This window comes from Lactuca serriola, chromosome 3, assembly GCF_051521515.1.
Source record: "Lactuca serriola cultivar US96UC23 chromosome 3, Lser_US96UC23_V15, whole genome shotgun sequence".
NCBI classification, from domain to species: Eukaryota; Viridiplantae; Streptophyta; class Magnoliopsida; order Asterales; family Asteraceae; genus Lactuca; species Lactuca serriola.
Window position 1 is genome coordinate 241946424 of NC_136410.1, and position 22211 is coordinate 241968634.

At 30.4% G+C, this 22211-nt stretch overlaps 1 long non-coding RNA gene across 2 annotated transcripts; it reads right to left on the reverse strand.

The window, feature by feature from the left end:
• Window positions 1-1045: 1045 nt before the first annotated feature.
• Window positions 1046-11941, reverse strand: LOC145093786 (uncharacterized). 2 transcript variants are annotated; one of them, XR_013703090.1, is made up of 6 exons: window positions 11532-11941; window positions 11356-11438; window positions 11165-11223; window positions 2516-3758; window positions 2054-2188; window positions 1046-1939 (listed from the first exon to the last, which is right to left on the reverse strand). It is a non-coding gene; the product is annotated as an uncharacterized LOC145093786 (long non-coding RNA). The 2 variants fall into 2 exon arrangements; XR_013703089.1 differs by having other exon boundaries at window positions 1046-1943.
• Between the last annotated feature and the right edge of the window lie 10270 nt (window positions 11942-22211).

Below are 22211 nucleotides of genomic sequence, written 5' to 3' on the forward strand. Positions count from 1 at the left end.
TAGCAATACACACACTGAAGGGTTGTCGAAATACCTTTGGCGGTTTGGAGACCTATGGTCTCATACATAGTTTCCTCAGAAAAAGAAGATTGCAAGGTGAGGTAAGCTTTTTGATCAACTTCTTTCCAGGTTGAGAAGGAACGATTGGAGGTAGATTTTCCCTCTAATTCGATGGTTGCAGCTGGAGGAAGAAGGGTACCTTCGACATGATCAATCAATTTCTGAAAAGAAAGAAGTGGTAATACATGATTACGCATAATAGATAGTTGGTTGAGTTGAGTTTAACCATGAGCAGATGAAGTATAGTGGCAAGAGGAATAGAAGCCTTTGATGTAGACATGATCGACGAGCATGGAAGAAAAGATCTATAGGGGCAGAAGAAGGAGACGAGGGGGAAACATTTAGGGTTGGACCATAATTATGGTTGATACCATATAAGAGTATGTTCCCTTCAATATGTATCTTGTATATTGATGAATATATATATATATATATATATATATATATATATATATATATATATATATACACACACACACAACAGATAAGGTAAGAAACTAGCCTAACATATATGGAGATACAAGAAATCTTTTCTAATTATTCTAAATTATCTCTAATACGAAGTCATTAATAGGTCCACAATGTCATAAGAAGTACTTAATAAATTGATAATGATAATTGTTGAGAACGATATATTAGATAGTATTGATTATAAACAGTTGAATAACTTTGTTGCTAAGAATGCTAAGAGATCCTTGATATTCATGTAACTATATAAGAGTATTTATGGTACTATCATTCATTTGTTTTGATTATTTTATACTCTTCTGTCCCAAAATAATTGTTCATAGACAAAAACACACAGATTAAGAAATATTAATTACCATTAATTTATTAAATGAAATGACAGTTTTACCCTTTTGTTGCATTTAATTTCATGGTATGTTAACTAATAATGATGGGTATTTTAGTAAAAGGGATATTTATTTTTAGAAATAGGCTATTATTTTGGGACAAACCAAAAATGAAACATAGACTATTAATATGGGATGAAGGGAGTAATAATTATCAACTTATCGTACCATTAATGAATTTTGCTTACATTGTGTACATAGTAACCTCACTACAAAACACTCCCCTATCCTACACTCAACTATATTGAAGAAAAAAGAAGATTACACATGAAGAACTTTTCTATAAACAACGAAGAATCCCTATGACTGAGAGAGCTAGAGAGCGAAAACAGATATGTAGTGTGTTGTATCTTGTTGTTATGACTGAACAACACACACACAATCTAATTTATACATCGGGTAGAGATTCGGGGCATGGACCGAAGTAAACACCGATCATAAGCAATCGGGTAAAACCTGTTTGTCCTTCAACCTAGAAGTTTGTAATAAACGAGCCGAAACCCAAAAGTTCTGAACATATGACACATTAAGTCCCTCTCAACAATTCTCATACAAAGGCACTCTCAATATATCTATAAACTAAACCTCCAAAAAATACAAACTTTTCAGACTTGATATGTATGTATTCTCAATGAGAAGTTTGTAAGTATAATAAAATATTTCAATAAGTAGATTTCTCTACCGATGCAGATTGATTGATAGTCCTCTGTAAATTGTTCTCCTTGGACATTGGTCTTTGTTTTTTTCTTTATAGTTAGCTTGGTCGTTCTAAAAATATATATTGACCTGGAGGATGTAAAAAAGTGTCAACGAGGGTGTAATACAGTAATTTCCGTCATGTTTTTGCTAAATTGTGGGTCTTCTTTAGGCAAACCAGAGGAAGAGGCAATGGCATGATCCTTTTGTGAGTCGTGAGTTGGATCGGTTGAAGTTGGGAGGGTGTCGTGTTCACTTCCTAGCATCAAAATCACATTTGACAATGGCATGTTTTGCTCATATTGTTGGACTCAAGTTCAATCCTACGTCTGTCTTAGATGAAACCAAAAATAGGTGATGGTAAGCCTTAGCATATAAACATACAAATAATACATTTTTAAAGGAAAAAAATGTGTTTATCTACAGTATTTGTAATAACTTACCTGCTATTCTATTCACCAATCTGGTATAAGACATATACACAACCACACAAAAGATTGTAACCCCCAAAACAGAAAGACCAACAACTAGAGGAACAACAAGTTTCTGAAATTCTGATCGCCCTTTGACTTGATGCCCTGAAAACAAGTTTTCGTGAAAAATAAATAAATAAACTATTTACAAGATTTTTTTACGCCGAGTCATGCAGTTAATAAAATTTACTAAATAATCAACCACAAAACGTGACTAAAGGGCTATCAGATATTTTGCTTGATTTAGAAATGAAACGTGTAGAATTTCCTATGTTTTCTTAACAAACTTATCTGCTCTTAATTTTATAGACATGATCATCTCTCATTAATTTCTTTTTATATATCATTCTTTCGCAAATTAATGCAAATTCTGTGAAAGGTACAATCGGTTCAGAACTGTAGCAAGTTAAATTGACAGATATTAAAAAGTACCTGCAGAAACACGGATGGAGATATTATGTCTGCCCTATGCTTTGAGATTATGAAGCTGAGAATGCCAGAACCAACAACCTTGGGTATCAAGGCAGCTTTCATCCACCAGTTGTTCCTCTTGCTAAGATGTATAAGCATATGCTACACACTCATGACATTTCTCTATGCATACAGACTTGTTATTTGATTTTTGGAAGGTCACATATGTATCACCAACACTAATCATAGTAAGATTCACGAATGTATCTGTAGTATTCTCACAGATTTCAGATTTTCTCTTGCATCCAACCTTATGATCCCTTTGTAAAGCACGCTGAAATCCAATCAAACAACTACTACACAATGGCTAATGATCATTTGTTTGGTTGCATATCTTAATGACCCACACACATGGTATTCGCTACAATAATCTCTAGGCGCTTCCCATTCCAAAACCCATTGTTTACTCGCTTTTCACCAACTAAAATACTGTAAATGGCCTGTGTAGTTCATTACCAACCTTGAGTAAGGATTGGTCACAATATAAGTTATGTTATAAGTTGTAATTACTTGTTGATCTCCTGTGGTTGTGTTTGATAGCAAACTCACAGCCTCGAGGAACATTTTGCTGTCATCAAAGTTGTTCTTTGGATTTCTGCTTTTCCAATGATATGTTGTATCTTTCATAATAACGAAGTATTGGTTGCCTCTTTCATCTTGCCGAAATAGGTAGCTTCCAGTTCCTGGATCATTGAGACTTTTCCATGATGTCACCGTTAAACTTTTGTCCAACTTCATTCCAGTATTTGTTGCTGTTTGTTTTTTCTAAAAAAACCACTTCAGACCACTTATTGTTGCGCAGCGCAACACACACGCAACACTTGACTCTTCATAGCTGTTTGTTCTTCAAAGCTGTTTGTTTTTTAGAAGACTTCTGACTTAAAAACCATTGCGCGTCTGTTGCATGGCGCAACACTAGGTCAATTGTTTCAAACCTCTTTACACCTTACTTTAACTTACTACAGCAGTATGCAGACGTTAAAAAACAAACATACTTTTTATTAAATGTTGCAGCCGTTTGGTCCACCTCTTCTGCTACAAAGAGTTGCAGAGATGGTCTGCAGACTTCAGGCATTTTCGCTTCAAAAAAACAAACAACACCTTGGTGTTTTAAAACTCTGCCATAATGTTTTTCCTGCTGCATCCTCGATAAACTTAACATTTCGGGTACCAAACAGCTTCAAGGTCCTTGAACCAGTTCCTTCTGAAAACACCATAATGTAAATAATTCGTCATTTTTCCATGAAAATTGAAGGTATTATTAGTAACTTGGCATCACGGGATTTATGAACAAATATTTGCACTTAATGCATGATGACTTTTTTAAAAGGCAATAAGCTTAAGTGAAGTCTCAAACTATGCTTTTTTATCTTTTTGGTCCTTCATTTGACTAAATACAAATATTCACCAAATTTATGAACAAATATTTTTTTTTATAAAATAAGTATATTTGTTTAATAAAAATAAAGATAAATCTCAAAATAACATCACATACAAATTAAAAATAGATAAATTGATGTTTTTATACTTCAATTTTTTAATTGAAAACGAAAATATTCAATGATGTATTGTAGTTTGAATATTTTAGATAAAGTTTAAAAAAAAAATTATTTTTATATTAAATAAAATAAATTCGCATTATGATTAAAATTAGTATGTTTTATTTTTTTCTTATTTATATAAATATTACATTTTCTATGTTTTAGTTTTATGAATTTTTATATGATTTATGTTAATTAACATGATATTTAATAGATTTTCTTAAATTTCAGAAACGGTATTGAGACGGAATTTCACAAATGATCATTAGACAAAGTTTCATAAAATGTCTAAAATAATTCTTATCTAAAATTCATAACCTTAACGTATCCATGTAATGAACATTCATCGCAAGGACCAGTAAAATGCAAGGTATTATCTAAGGGACCATTCATTATATATATATATATATATATATATATATATATATATATATATATATATATATATATATAGAGAGAGAGAGAGAGAGAGAGAGAGCGCTAGGTTCAAGTATTGTAACTAATTATTGTGCGGATATCGTATGTATGAAAATTACTAAGAGAATAAGTTGTTTAGCAATGCGAATACGTTCAACCTTACAAACATATCGTCATTTTCATGCATCTTTGCTAATTATTATTTATTTTTGTTCTCACACATTGTTTTTCAGTCATTTTCATTCGAACAAAATACGACCCAATAAACATTCTGACAATTCTGACAGAAATGAAAATAATAATAATAAGTGTATAATAACCTTATATACGATTTAATTAGTGAAATATATGTTAATGACAATATTTATGTAAGATTAAACGTATTATATTATCAAACAATATACCCATTTTTATAATTAAATAGTTCATTATAAAATAATGATGGATAGATTTTTTTATAATATACAAATCATTTTCATTTTTTAAATCTATTTAATAAGACATTTTATTAAAACTATGTTATAAAATATTATAAAGTATTAATAATATATTCTTTGTGACGTTTTATTCGTTTATTTTAAAGTCTTGTTCTAATTTTTTTTATTTTTTTAACAATTTTTAATGTTTTATTTAAAGTATTTTTTAATGTTTTATTATTGTTTCTTCATGTCTAACTAATTTATTTTAAAAAATGTATTCTTGTTTGTATAATTAATTTTCTGTAAGAGTGGATTTTTTTTTTAAATCTTTGACGTTTTGTTTGAATATATTGTTTAATGTTTCTTGTTGTTTTGTTCGAAGATATTGTTTACTATATATATTCGAACAAACGTTTAAAAATTAAAATAAATATCCGAAATCATAAAGATAAATATAATAATAGTTAGAATTAAATAACATATAACGACAAGCTAATATTTCTAATCAGATAAATATGTTGATTTTTTAAAACTTATTCTTGTTTGTACATTTGTATAACTAAAAAACAAGCAAAATGTAAAAACAAAACATTATTTATTTATCTTTGTTTGTATAGTTTATAAAATATTTTCTAACGGCGGATTTTTTTAAATGTTTGACGTTTTGTTGTTTGAATATATATATATATATATATATATATATATATATATATATATATATATATATATATATATATATATATATATATATATATTGCATGTGCGTCATATGCATATCATTTGGAAAAAATTTGATCCAAATTGATCTAGTAGATGATCATTAACTATTTTAGGATCATTAGGATCACTTTTTTTAAACCTTGTTTTAGATCGTATCTTATATAAAAATAAATAAATAAAAATATGTAAATTCATCATGTTTTAAGCTCTTACACATTGATATATATATATATATATATATATATATATATATATATATATATATATATATATATATATAACATGTGTATCATATGCATAAGATGTGGAAAAGTGTTTTTTCGTAACTTTACTTATATAAAAAAAATAACTAAAAATATATAAATTCATAATTTTTTAAGTCTATCCATACTGGTATTCGATATTTTTACATAAAACATAAAATATGCACTATTATGCACATCATTAGAATAATATTTTTTTTTTAAATTTTTTTTTCAACTAATCACCTTCTTTAGCAAGGTTTTAACTTATTAAAATGTTTTTGATCCGTACATTAATGTGCACATATACATATTTGCATATATGCATATTTTAATATGTGTATATATGCATATGGTGCACAATTTACTTAAATTTTTTTCAACTATTAATATAGAAAGATGTTAAAAAAATATTGAATTTAAATATTTTTAGTTATTTTTTATGATACGAGATGAACTCTAAAATAATGTGTAAAAAATTATGCACATTTGAGTTTGTGCATATATGTATATTTTTTCAAAGTTTTATAGATAGTTATTTAAAACGTCTTAATTTGCTAAGACTTTACTGTAGAAGGTAATTCGTTGAAAAAGAAATTAAAAAATGTTTTTTTCAATAGAAATGTGCATATGGTGCATACTTTTCATACAAAAAATTATTTTATTTTTCAAATATTAATATGGAAAGAGGATGAAAAATAATGAATTAACATTTTTTTTGATATTGTTTAGGATAGACAAAACTGCACAAATGGTCCCTGTGGTTAGCTGAAAAATGTCACTTTGGTCCAAAAAGGTTTTGACTAGCACCAGAGGTCCAAACTTTTCATTTTGTTGCAAGTTTGGTCCAGTTTTCTATAAACTTTTTCATAATGACTATTTTACCCTTGTTACTTTCTTTTTCTATTTATTTATTTATTTAAATGCTTATTCTGATTAAAAGAAAAATAAAAATCTCTCTCGCTCCCTCTCCCTCTCCCTCTCCCTCTCTCTCTCTTTTCTCTCTCTCTCTCTCTCTCCTTACTTTACTGTGTTGTCACAAACACTCAAACCTAATTTGTGATTATACCAGAGATCTGGAGGATCATTGATGATCTCATTTTGATGCTCCTGGATCCCGATTATCTCTTTTAAAAGATTTTATCAGAAAACTTCACCGGAGTTCATTCAATCTCGCTGGAGATACCATTATTTTCTGATTTTTCTCTCTGATCTTTTTCATTCTAAATAAAATGTCGATGTGTGAGTTCACACAGATACTTCTGTAATTGGTAGCCGGAGAGTTTCATTTAACAGAGACCTAGAAACGACTTCCCACCTCTTTGATTTTATCTTCAAGTGTTTAGCTCTCAATCACAACACTCTCCCGACGAAAGGAACTGCAGTCGAGGAACACAAAGCCATTAAGCTTCTAGCTGAAAAATCAAACAATATCCTAGTTCAAATCAAACCACCCTAAGCACCAATCGTTTGTATTTCTCAGTCGATCGAACCCAAGTTCAAGTACCCGATCCAATTATGTTCATCAACAGGTCCAGTCATGGCATCGTTCTCCACCATCATCAACGACTCAAATGGGCGTATTCGAAGAACCCCTAAATCAACAAATTGTAGCATATAAACATACTGATCTTACCCTTAGATGATTTTGACGAGACCTAGCAAGGTAGTAGTGGTTGTCGTTGGAACTTCCCCAGCAGCTGTGGGAGGCGGCGATGGCAGCCGATGGTGATTGAACTCACCACGACAAAATCAATCGGTGACAGCTTTGCCTCTTCCTTCCTCTTCTTCGGTTATGAACAACGAGTGGAGAGAGTGAGAGGTGACACCGGTGATGGATGGGTTATGGTATTCGAAGGAGGAGGTAGATTAAGATGGTGGTGGCAGGCAGCGTTCCCAACTGCCCGTCGTGCGCTGTTTTGATGCTTGTCGATGAGAAAGCAGGTGAAAGGAGATGGGGACGACAGAGGGAGGAAGCAGTAACTTTGATCGATGGTGGGGTGTTTGGATTGTTAAGTATTAAGAGAGAGAGAGAGAGAGAGAGAGAGAGAGAGAGAGAGAGAAGAGATCCTTTTTTATTTTTCTTTTAATAAAAAAAACATTTAAATAAATAAAAAATAGAAAAAGAAAATACCAAGGGTAAAATAGTCATTATGAAAAAGTTTATAGAAAACTGGACCAAACTCGCAACAAAATGAAAAGTTTGGACCTCTGGTGCTAATCCAAACATTTTTGGACAAAAGTGGCAATTTTCAGCTAACCACAGGGACCGTTTGTGCAGTTTTGTCTTTAGGATATAAGATAAACTTTAAAATGATGGTTAAGACTTTACTATAGAAGGTAATTCGTTGAAAAAGAAATTAAAAAATATTTATTTTCAATAGAAATGCGCATATGGTGCATACTTTTCATACAAAAAATTATTTTATTTTTCAAATATTAATATGGAAAGAGAATGAAAAATAATGAATTAACATATTTTTAGATATTGTTTAGGATATAAGATAAACTTTAAAATGATGGTTGAAAAAATTATTCTAACAATCCTAAAAAAGTTAGTGATATTATTAAAACTTTACTCTCTCTCTCTCTCTCTCTCTCTCTCTCTCTGTATATATATATATATATATATATATATATATATATATATATATATATATATACCAAAAAATATTAGGAATCATAAGAACAACTTCTAATTAATTTTTAATTAAGAGTATATTTGTCATTTTTCAAATATATATTTATAAATATTAAAAATGACAGTTTTGTCTAACAATTACTAGAAAAAAATGACATGAATTAAAATTAATTGTGACATTTATAATCACTAACCAAAACTACAAAAATCGAAAAACTATTTTAGACCTACCATCGCTCATCGCCCTCCAACGCCTTACTACCAGAGAGTTGACGTTCCTCCCTTACTCTCTGGCCGCTTACCGGTCGCCGGAGAAGAAGCAACTTGAAAGCATCTTTGATGCGGGAGAGGGAGGAGTTTCATTTTGGCTTACTAGAGTTTTTTTTTGTTAATGAGGTAGCAAATAAACGACTTGGATTCTGGAAAGATATAAAGGTAATATTATAGTATTTCTTTTTAATTTTGTTAGCATTACTATGAATCGTATAACCTAGATAATGTTATACTATTTCTTTTTAAATTTGTGTATTAAAACTGCGATTTATTGTATTAAGCTATGAATTTTATAAATTAAGTTGTGATATTTGGGTTTTAAATTGTAGTTGAATGCATTAAGCTGTGGATTTTATGTTTAAATTGTAAACTGACTATATTAAGCTGTGAACTGTATATATTAAACTGTTAATTTATTATATTATGCTGTGAATTTTGTGTATTGGAGTGTGAATTGAATATATTAAACTGTGAATTGACTGTATTAAATTGTATATTTTTTATGAATTTTTTGTTTATATCTTAAATATGATATAAATGAAGCATTTATATGTAGATAGATTTTCTATAATTTTGAGTAAAGTGTGTAAAGTTTAAATTGTGAATATTGTGTAAATTGAACTTTGAAAGAAACACTGTCCTCCATATCTAAAGGTGTATGTGAATGTATACTTTTTGTGTATTAAACAGTGAATTTGTTATATTAAGTTGTGAATTTCGTATACTAAACTGTGAAATGGATGTATTAAGTTTAACTAAACTGCAAATTTGGTCCTTGTGGTTAGCAAAAAAATGTAGATGGAATTTCTTAAAAAACATGTGCAAATTTTCTTAAAAGACAACCTTTGTGACATTTTTTTTACAAGATGGTGCTATTTGATGCTAATTACTCCCTAGACATGTGCAAATTTTCTTAAAAGGCAACCCATTATGGTGCTATTTGATTCTGAGTTTAGTTACTTACGCCCAAAATCTGTGATTTCATTATGTGTGTGTGTGAGTTTGATGCGAAGACAGCCCAGACAAAGAGTCGTCGTTATGATTATCAAGCTTACCGGGAGGGGGGGTTACTCAATGTTGTCGTGGTCTTTTTTTTTGAAAATATTAAAATATATTTTAAAAAGTGTAAAAAGAAAATAGGAAGCGCATAATAGTCCTTTCAAGTTATTTTAATTTTATCAGGGACCAAAACCACAAAAAAAATTCAATTTTGGACTAATGGTGCAAGTCAGAAACTTTTTGGACTTAATCCATATTTTTTGACAAGCCATAGGGACCAAATTTGCAGTTTAGTCTTAATAGAATTTTGGCATATTGACATTTTGGTTTATAGAATGTATTTTTCTTATGCTTCTTATTAAGAGACATGTATATCTTCGAATATGATACAGACTTGAAACTTAAAAGTTATAACGTTGCCCTATAATCTATGTATTAACTTAAATCCTTAGATTTGCCCTTCATAGAAACATATAACTCATACTGATTCACTAAGGTCAAGAAGTTCGCTCTTTGGTTAATGAAAACAAATGTGTTTATGGCTAGTAATCGAATGAATTTAGATTCTTGAATTGAAGTTACTTTGCAACGATTGTATCAAATAAAAAAGCAAACTAATCAATTAACTTTCAAAGCAGGAAAATATTTCCTTCAAAAAAAAACTCATTTGTTTGCATATTAGAACACAAATATAAAGGAACCCAACTGAAAAATGATGTTGATTGATGCATGGCATGAGATTGTGACCAAGTTGAAAAGATGTTGAGGATAGAGTGTTCATAGATCCGGATGAAAAGATTCAGAACAATGCTTGTGATGACATTAAGTGTTTTGAAATAAAACAAATTGATGAAAAAAAAAAAAAAAGCAAAATGAGGATATTAGAGAAGGAACTGTCTTCACGCTTTGGTTAATGGTTATATTAAATTCAAGAAAAGGACAAGAACAGAAGTCACATGGTGTGTCAACAAAGGCTGTAGTACATTGTGTGTAAAAGAAAAGACAAATCACGTGGGTCTGTAAAAAAAAGGGAAAAAGTAACGTACTTTGAAAGAAAAGACAAAGTTGTGAACATAAATGTGTTTTGAAAAGTGATAACATGGAACCCAAAACAAAGGTTAAAAAGATTGTAGATTTTCATAAAGTTAAGAAATGTTAAAGTCTAGATTACGGGGGAGTGTTGAAAGGGTAATCTAGTTTTTCGTTTAAATTCTGGTTATTGGGTAGTTATATATGAAAAGGTGCTATGGTTACATTGAAAAGTCACGATGGTTTAGTGATCGATATGTATGGTTGTAAACAGATGTAAAACGTGTTTTTCATGATATAATAAAAGATCTAGTTTAGAGTACAAGTACCTCTTCTTTCTCCTTCATATATGTGTGCACAAACTTTTCTCTTGTTGTTTTCTGGTTTGCTTCCAACAAATCATAGAAAACCAGATTAGAATGCATAACAATTATAAAACCCCCAAAAAGGTAAACAATTGAAGGATCTCAAGAACAAATTATCAAACAGAACACATTAAATGCATGGACTGTAATTTTACCTCAGGGTCAGGGGGTTCTTCTTTGTCAAGATCAGACGCCATGAGTGTTCCACCCAGTCATTTTCTGAATCTCACGTTTTCTCCTGCATATTATCCACTTAATTAACAAATCCAATTCGAGAAACGTCACTAAAGGAAGGAAATTGTGTAAAAGACGGATAATAATGAGTCATTACCATTAACAACAGCAGCTATTGAAGGTTTTCGGGAAATGAGGATTAAGAAATAGACGAAAAAAAAGTACAAAATAGAACAAAGAAAGAGAAGGGTGCGAGAAAATCAGAGTTTCGGTTCAAGGACTATGAGCCCTCAATTGCGAGGCGAGCTCTTAAGAATGATCGTGATCTACTGTTGAATGATGTTTCCTTTCTGCTCAATAGAAGTGGGATCTTTCTATGCAAAATGCAAAGGAAGGGATTGATGATCTTCTTGTGATTTTGCTTCGTGGGTATTGTGGGTATTTATGGGCAGAAATGAAGTGAAGATCGCCATGTGAGGTCACTGATCCCTTTTGCTTTTGGGTACTGATACATCCACTGAAAATATTACATAATGGGTTGGTGAACCCTAGTGTGAGCGTTGAATATAATGAATATTTTGTCTTCATGGCCTTTAAGTAATGGACAGAGATAGAGATTGATTGAATGAATTTCTTCTACCAACTTCATTAAATGCAAATTTATTGAACACAATTGAACCATATATTTAAATGCATTCTACCAACTTCATTAAATGCAAATTTATTGAACGCAATTGAACCATATATTTAAATGCATTTGACTGGCATCTTTTATTTATTTATTATTTTTTTTGTTTTATAAATCTATAAATATAAATACACGATTCATTTATTTGTAGAGTTTTATTTTAATTTATATTTTCTAATTTAATTAAATAAAAAGGAATGATATAAAAAATGAGTTGAGTGGGTTAGGAAATATAGGATTTACATATATCGTGGGTTGGAAAAAATAGAAAAAAAAAATAAAAAAGCTAATGTAGCAGGGAATGACTCATTCCTCCATAATAACAATTATGTCATTTTTACTTAAATAGAAGATTTAAATGGGTGAGGAGGGAACCTGATAACAATTATGCACTTTTTACTTAAAAAGAAGATTCTAAATTTTGTTTAAAACAAAAGAAGATCTTAATTATGTCAAACTCATTATATTTGAGAATTATAAATTTTATTTCAATATATTAAATTATAGATATTTTAAAAAAAATCTTCCTTAATAAATAAATGTTTTTTTTTACAACATGTCAATCCCTCATGAGTTTTGACACTTCTCATTTTATGATATTTTTGAAATAAATATTATCCACTTGTTAATTTTTTGTTTGTTTCAATTTTTAAAATTAAAATCATATACTTATATATGTAAAGTATTAAATATCATATATATGATATTAAATTAAAATAAATATGTTTCTTCCTTTCTTATTTAAAGTTGCACATTAAAAAATATTTTCAGTTTACATTTTAATGTTTAATCTTTTTTTAAATCAACTCGTGTATTACATGAGTCTAAACACTTAGTAACTATTATATCTTTTTTATTTATTTTTCTTTTTTTTTCTCATCGAATACACCATCAATTTTCTTCTTTTAACATTACCCCTCATTTTAATACTTATTTTTTTTTATTCGGTATTTTTTACACCACCGAATCTATTTTTTTAAAGAGATGATATAAAACACATTAATTTAATAAAACAATTAATTTAAAAAAAAAAAAAAGATGTTATAAGCACATTAATTAAACAAATCTATTACAAATCAACCACTTAATAAAAAAGAAATTTCAAAATAATGGATATCAAATCATAATAAAATGTTACCCAATAAAAGTATTCAGATTAATATATATCAAATATTCTAATTACTACTTCTATTGTATATCATCACTTGAAAAAGTTGGTTATGTATTTAATCTGGAAGTGGCATGTTATCAAACTATATCATGTGTTCTTCCTTTTATCTATGGTCACAATTTATCTCAATAGGAACCGCTATAAATCTCGAACAGATACTCTATATCCTTTTAGCGTAATAAAAATTTTGTACACACTTTAGTAATTCATCATATGATTCAAATTTGAAGTTAGATAAATAGAGCTATTGATTTTGTGTCATAGAACTTGATAAATAATTCTTGTTGAGTCGATTTTAACACAATCAAACATCACATTAAGGAACAAGACACAAAAAATTAATAGACTCATAATCAATAAGTAGTTAACATGTGGTTTTAACATAATTACAAATTTTGGAATTTTTTTTGAACCGGAACTAGTTACACCGAACGAAACCGCATTTTAAAAATATTAAATTGTCAATCATGCAAACTAATCACACAACCATGAATGTATCATCCCAAGTACATCAAATCTTCGACTAAAGAAATTTGTCTCAAGTACATCTACATTTTTTTACATAACTTATAAAAGTTCACCATAAATATGAATTTATAACTTCTAATTTAATTGATAATTATTCCTAAGTATGAATGTCCTAATTTTCTCAATTACATGTTCTAGGTGCTCTTTCTATAAGAAGCAACATGGCTTTCCATAATACTCAAGTGAACATTAAATTACTAATGTGTCATATGCATGTACATGAAGTTACTAAAAACTGTAAAAAAAAAAAAAAAAAAACTTAAAATTGACATTTGTTGGTTTAATTGATCCGAGACAACAGTTCTCAGTTAAAAGTTTACTAAAGATACAATCGCAAATCGTAATTTGTTATTGAAGCATAGCATAATAAAAAACAATATATCACACATATTTTAATAGAATCAACATCAAACCTCAAATTTAGAGTTACCGTTTGAGAGTGGGATATGAAGAAGAAGTCGTTAAAGCAACAACACCAGAGGAAGCAGTACCAGCTAAAAAAGTGTTATCAACCGAAGAAACATTGTCGAAGGAGGAAGAAGCATTTCCCGCTAAAGAAGCAGCATCATGGGATGTGGGTCATGCATGTTTGGAGTATGCAATCACGGGGTTTTCCTTTCTTAATGGGCAATTATCCGTACATAATCTTTTTTAGCCATATAAAAAAAAATGTTTTATACAGTTGTACAATACAATCATCTAAAACATTAATTATTGTGTATGGCTAAAAAGTGTTATACAAATCACCACCTGTTCATAATCAAATACCTAGAAATTAAATGGAAGGTATATTTGTCCATAAACCTTTTTTTTCTATGGATGGATTAAAAAGTGAAGTGGATAAATCATCACACATCCAATTATACATATTTTTGCAAACTTCTAATAGATTTTTGTTGGAATCGAAATTCGTTTGGATTTAGGTTATAGGAAGATGATTGAGTTTTTAAAGTATAACTAGCACAGTCAGCATCAATACATTTTGTAAATTAAATTTTGATGATTATATTGATAAAAGTTAGATGTCATTTCATATGTTGGCAGGTAAATATACAATGTCGATGCAACAGTAGGTTTATAGGTTAACATGAGAGTTTAGAAAACTCAAGGGGATGAAATCGATATTTTATAAAGTTTAAAGGCGAGGATGTCAAATTGACATTTGACAGAGTTGAGGGGACAAGTAGATAAAATAAGTAAGTACGATTTTTTTAAGTTAACGAAAGAATGTTCAAATAATAAAAAAGGTATAAGATGTTATTAAGAAAAAAAATCAGATTATACGAAAGTTTAGAAATTTGAGGGGTGAAAGTGACATATTACAAACTTAAACGTGGTAGGGACCAAAAACTAATAAAAAAGATGACAGCTAATGAAATTGCCAAGTAAAAATTAGGCCTAAAAAAGACAGGCTAAAATTGCCAAGTAAAAATAGGATTAAAAAAAGGAAAAATAAGGGGGGGGGGGACCTACCAAGCAACGTCGCTACCGAAATTGCTTATTAATATAAATATAATTTTGATATTGCTTTTAAATAGGTCAGAATGGAGGGCACCACAAACCGCGATAGGTGACATGTCACCTGGTGGTGCGGTGAACACAACACCCTCTAGTTGAGGGACCTACAGTTAGGCCACCGCACAAGATTAGCCCACCACACCTTTTTTGTTGTCGTTGTGTGTGTGATTGTTTTAAAATGACTACTTTTGTATTTTTTTAAATGAACCACAACAAATACCATATTCTATATCACACAATTCACACCACCACAGTACATTCAATTCTATACAAAAACTTAAACTTTTGTGTTTCAGAAATAAATCCAAACAACACTCCCTCCAATCTCACCCCCAAGATCTGATTGAAACAAATCACATACAAATGTTCGTCCTTTGGATTCGTCAAGTTACCGACTCTATGATTTCGCCCTGACCCCAACCCCAACACTTTCATTATCAACAAATTCCACAACAATATTAAATCATGCAACCCATTAGCCCAACTATATTCCAAAAAAAATCCCATATCTCCGAATACATTCCGGGAAGCTAACCCACATTTCACATTGTAAAGCGATTTCACATCGTTATAGATCGTGGCGAATACCGTACAAAAGACCAATGCAATAGCAAGTTTCACGAAATGAACAATACGTCATGTGAAGCATATATCATTGTTGTGAATTGTTTTTCCAAAAGTTCAGAAAACATTAAATCAAGTTTTTTATTAAAGAATGTCTGATACTCCTAATTTGACTTCAATTGTTAAGACTAATAATGATAATTCTTGTGATAATTATTTTTGGTATGCACCAATTGATAATGATGATGAAACCAAAGGTCTTTTTAAGAAGATATCTTGGAAAGTAAAAGGAAAATACATTTTGGAACCTTTGAATGATGTGATGATTTCACATAAGGTTGTTGAGATAAATGAAACTCAAAATGTGAAATGTGTTTCAAATGGTGATGATGGATTGAAAAATCTAAAATAAATGATCAACCAAATCATTTTGTCAATAAAAAGAAAGAAAGAAAAAAAATGCAAGGATTGCTAGATATAAAAAGAATTTAAAGGAAAGACAAAAAATTTTGGAGACAAAAAGAGTCATTGTCAAATTCTATTAACAATCAGAAAGATGTTTGTTCTATGTCTCATGTGAAAAATCAAAAGTCTGTTAATTCATCGAGGTTTTTTAATCGAAAATATTATTCACATTCACATTTGACTCAAATTATTTTCTGAAAAAAAAATGAGAAATCAAACAAAAATGTTAATAAATCAAAGTCTTTTAAAGAAAACTAAAACAAAACAAGTTTTTGTTCAAAAGAAATTTGTTTCAAATCAAGATGTTATTTTAAAGGAAATTGAAATAAAACAAAAGAAAGAGGAAAAGGAAAAGGAATTTTTGAAAAACATGATTCCAAAAGCAAAAGAATTTATTTAACAAAAAATTCCATTAATTGAAATAAATTTGTGTGATAAAAAGATTTCGGTTTTTAAAAAGGAAAAAATTGTGAATAATGTTTTGATTACGAAATCATTTAGGAATCCAAAATCTCACATGGGCCCATGCTGGTTTGGGTTCCTAAATTGGTAGGATTTCACATGTGGTGGGTGACGATCAGTATGATTCAGAATGATATATCGATAACGGTTGTTCTCGTCACATGATTCGTAGGAAATCATAATAAAGAGAATTTCAGAGTCTGAAGGATGCAGGAAGACTGAAGTTTGGAAACAATACGACTGGAAAAATCAAAGGATATGACATGATAACCAATGGCAAATTCATAATTCTGAATGTAGCATATGTTGAAGGCTTACAACATAATTTGATAAGTGTTTCCCAAGTTGTTGGAGGACTGCTTAAAAGTTAAAATTGATGAGGAAGGATCTGAAATTTTTCATAAGGAATCAGATAAAGTTGTTTTGAAATCAAAGAGGAAATATGAGATGTATCCTCTCAACATGTAGCCCATTGAAGGAAAACCTTATATCTGCTTACTTATGAAAGCATCTTTGGAGGATAGTTGGTTATAGTATAGACGTCTTTTGCATCTTTTTTTTAAAAATGCATCAACAAGCTTGTTCTTGGAGATCTTGTGCAAATACTTCCATTACTCAAATTTGAGAAAGATCATTTGTGTGCTGCCTACAAAATGGGAAAGCGAAGTAGAAAGATTCATTCTTCAATAATGAATAACCAGATAATCGAACCACTTGAATTATTGTATATTGATATTTGTGGTCCATCTTCAATTGAAAGCATCAGAGGTAATAAGTATATACTTGTTATTTCTTGATGATTTTTCACGATTCACTTGGTGTTCTTTCGTAAACAAAAGTCAGAAACTATGCAAAAGTTGATAGATTTTGTGAAGCAAATTGAGTTGCAGTTGCGAAATCCTGTTCGGAAGATTAGAAGTGACAATGGAATTAAGTTCAAAAATTAAACATTTGAAGATTTCTTGACAAATAAAGGAATTGGTCACAATTTTCATCGCCTTACACTCCACAGCAAAAATGGTGTACTTGAAAGACGAAATTGTAGAGTATTGTATGTTATGAAGATATTATATCGAAGTCTTATGGTCTTATTGATGGATTTTGAGCATAATATCATTCATATGGTGTACATGCAACCCTAATTTCTTTGATCTAGGTTTTTCTAATTTGAACATACAACAATGAATACCAAAGCATAAACCCTAAAACTAGCATACAAAATCCTAAAAATCACGTATGATTAGGGTTTAGATCTTACATCTCTTGTTATGTAGTAATAACAAGATTAATCCTTCTTGATCTTGACTTCTGAAAGCCTAGTGCCCCAAGTGTTGCACCTCTAATGGAGTCACAAACACTCAATGCAAACAGCATGACTTGGGAGAGAAGAAGAATTCGGCTAGGGAAACTCTAAGAAGCATAGGCCGTATTGCACAAGCTGAGGGGTCCTTATATAGTTGTGTGGGCTGCTAGGGTTTCGAGTGGAAACCCTAATTCTTTGTTTACGCCTTAAGTAATCCATAGAACCCTTCTACAAGGCCCCTTAGACGAAATCCTTATGGGCTTCCCATATATTTCATCCAACCCCTTCTATTAGGAGTCTATAGCCCAACTTGAAACTATCTGATAATTAAAATATTAGTCCCCTTTATTTAATCAGTCTCTTTTGACCACCAAATTAATTCCAAACTAATTTCTGATCAATACTAATTAAATCATATGATTTCCAAATAATATATTAATCTTGTATATATTAATAAAACCATTTTAAGTATGAATTTATTATTCATATAATAAATTCTACTCTCTCTCCTCTTGTCATCTTATCAAGTTGCATGAATGAAGGCAACCCAAAATGACCATGCTCATAATCGGGTCAAGTTCATACCAAAATAATTATGGGCTTAGACACCTAATCCAATAGTCTCCCACTTGGATAATTCTAATAACTATTTTGCAAGTACGACTTCAGAACCTGATTAGCAATCGTAGCTTTGAAAAGACGATGTCAAACTCTGATCTTATCAGCAACGTATCCTTTAGATAAGGGATCATATATTCCTCCATTCTACATATCGTATGAACTGAGACATGGATTATAATCATTCTCTCTGTTCATGTGTTGTTTCTCGATTTCTGATTTATGACGACTGACTAATTGAACAAGTCAAATCAATCTTGGCTTGGCCAAGCGCTTAGGGTGTCATCACTAAATCATCGAGGGGCCCACAAATATCGCTTTTATCCCTCTTAGGGTAAAAGGAACGGATAAACTTCGACTCAAATGCTCGCTTGTACTTACTCATCAAATCACACACAACAATATGTTTTATAACACCAAGTTACTGGTGCGTTTACATATGTCAATGTGCAACCGACTTACAAACTACAACTCACATTTCTCCGTTTCAAGAATATGCGATATTATCGTCTCACTAATCACTCGTGATAAAATCCATGAAGTTATTCAAGTGAGCGTGGGTTTAATCCAATACTCAAATCTTATTTCAGGAGCACTCATGAACACTGCAACAGACTTTTGCTATGTCTAAAAGGCTTTGGACAATCTACAGTCAGATTCATGACAGTCTTACCTCATTACCTACTTCTAAAGTATGATTGATTGTAGATGTTTGAATAACCTAGTTATTTTGGAAGTCAAAACATGCGAAGTGAAACACAAGAATAATCGAATCCAATATGGTCTCAAACTTTTGAGTATAAATAAAATGCATTTTATTTAATCACCATATCGATTACACATTATTCATTGTATAATGTTTCGAATAATCAACTTAACACTTGAATTGAAACAATAGTCATCCCATGCTCCAAGCATGCACACTATGTTTATCTATGATCCTTACTTTGTGAAATATATCAATTGAACACATTTCGAATGATGCCCATTTCACAATTCCCAATCCTTGTCACAAGTGTAAGAAATCAAATTCTTGCCACTATCAGAATATGTTAGATTCTAACATTTTATGCAGTAATCCTTTTGTAATTTCATAGCACCAAAGTCACAAAGACTTTGCCAATGATATTATAAAGTACTCTATGAAGTCTCACATTCAAATTATATTCCTTTGAACATCCTTCTTGCATAAAAGTTTCTAATCTACATAGATTCTTAATATCCAACTCCTATTATGGAAACATTTCCATATTTTCCATATAACAACTCATTGTAAATAGAATCCTATCTATTTATAATAATGTCAATATGGTCAATCCATTACTATACTACCAACTTCCCACAAGTGACCAATCCTTGGTGAACCTTAGATTGTCCTTGACAATTGTTTAACTACTTTAGTAATATTCGGTTTTGGTCCTTTTCCCTCTTAATGCCCTAGGCATTTGGAAAAGACAGAACAGTCGAATATTACAGCATATGTAATCGATCCTATATCTGAAGCGTATGGGATACATTACATAATATCTTACATAAAGACATGATACTTTACCAGTCTCTTGCTATAATATTGCCATATATTGAATTTTCTTTTGTTGAACCTTTTCAACATAACATTCATATATGTCCTTTGACTAAATTTTATTAAAATTTCTCGATCTAAGCTTTTAGATTTGAAATGAAGTATAAATTTATCTCCCTTAATTATAGAAAACCAACTTTTCAACCTCTACGACGTTGCAAATTGAAACTATTGTTTTCTATAATCAATATTTGCTAACTTGCAACACATATTAATCATGCTCCCACTAACATGATGATTATATCCTAATCAGCATAACACTTATGCTCCCACTAGCTTTGACATGTACTCAGAAAATAGTTAGACTTCCACAAATCAATACTTATTGACTTTCTCATCGAAGTTCATATTTCTGATACGTGATGCTTTGATAAGCCCATACACCTTACATTAGAAAGCTCATGTGTATGTCTAAACTATTTCAGAACTTATATTAATAAGTCCTAAATGTTAAAACTAAATGCCAACTCTCACAATTCGAACTATGAAGAGGGATGTCATAATCATAATCGAATTTGATAATGCAATTTACACAATCGCTATCTCCTTAAAATCTTCCTAGTGAAAGCGTTTCCTCACAATCATTTTCATGAAGTGGAGAGAAACCTTATCACTTAGATTTTTATGGTGTATGTGTTCCTATCCATGTGAATTTTTCATAACCATAATCATAGGACAATGTTTGTGACAAATCCAAACTCACATGGGCTAAACTTGTTCAATTTTTATTTCTTGCCATCTGGCAGCACATGGGCCTACCATGTCTTCCAAGTAGTTGCGCAACTCACCCATACAGATCAATGAACTTTGAATAATTAAGGTGCTTTTCCTTTATATATTCAAGTGAGAACTCATAGAACTCACATGCATATTCAACTCAACTGGAATGACACAAAAACAAGAATATGTCAACACGATAGGTTACAAACCTCAAGTCGTGTACTAGTGTTTAACAATAGGCTTACACTTGATTAGTTATTGAAACTTTTCAAGATCATTTAGACTCCCACTGACTTCTTGACATATAAGATTCTCTTGTCAAGAAACATTCTTTGACAAACAAATATTCAAGATCTAGTGTGGGTTCTTATCAAGATAAACACTTCACACAATTAGTTTTAGTTGATCTTTGTCTTATGCAAGACATCACAACTTACCAATTTCAAATCTGCATGAATAAGAAGACAATTTCTAGTCCCCATTTGATGAGTGTGTTATAAACCTTCTTTAATATGTATCACTCAAGTCACAATATTGGATTTCAACTCTAAGATATGATTTCAGAACGAAGTATGATTCACCTTTTAATTTAACCATTCCAACAATTTTTGATTCCTCTTCTTAGCCATACTAGTGCACTAAGGGTTCCTTAGAGGATCAATTGTAACACGGTTTCATAATCACTAAGTTGATCATAAAATACGATACTTAAGTACTCTCCCTTCTTTTCATATTGGAGAACCTTTTATCTTTCAGCCTAATTGATTCTTCTTATTAGTTCTGCTATACATTGAAACTTTTTCAATGATTCGGAATTACACTTAATCTTGTAAGCATAATCATATTTACTAAACTTTTAGCAAATCATGACGAATATTCTTATCGTTCTTTGTGGTGGACTTAACCTAGTGCACAATAATGCGTACTAGATCTCCTAGTCCTTCACTTGACTCACATACTTATATGAACAAGGAATTAGTCTAAATTTCCCAAATACGAAGGTTCTCATTCATCATACAATACCAGTCGCGTGATTCCTAGTTTTTGTCCAATTGAAACTTGGGTGATGAGAATCTTCCTTATTTGTAAATTTTTAACACTACCACAAAAAACATAACTAAGAATCACATCCTTTTCAATATTGCTATCAACATAAACATACAAACACCAATTTTCACAAATGCCATTGCACGGATAAATAAGACAAAACAAAATTTA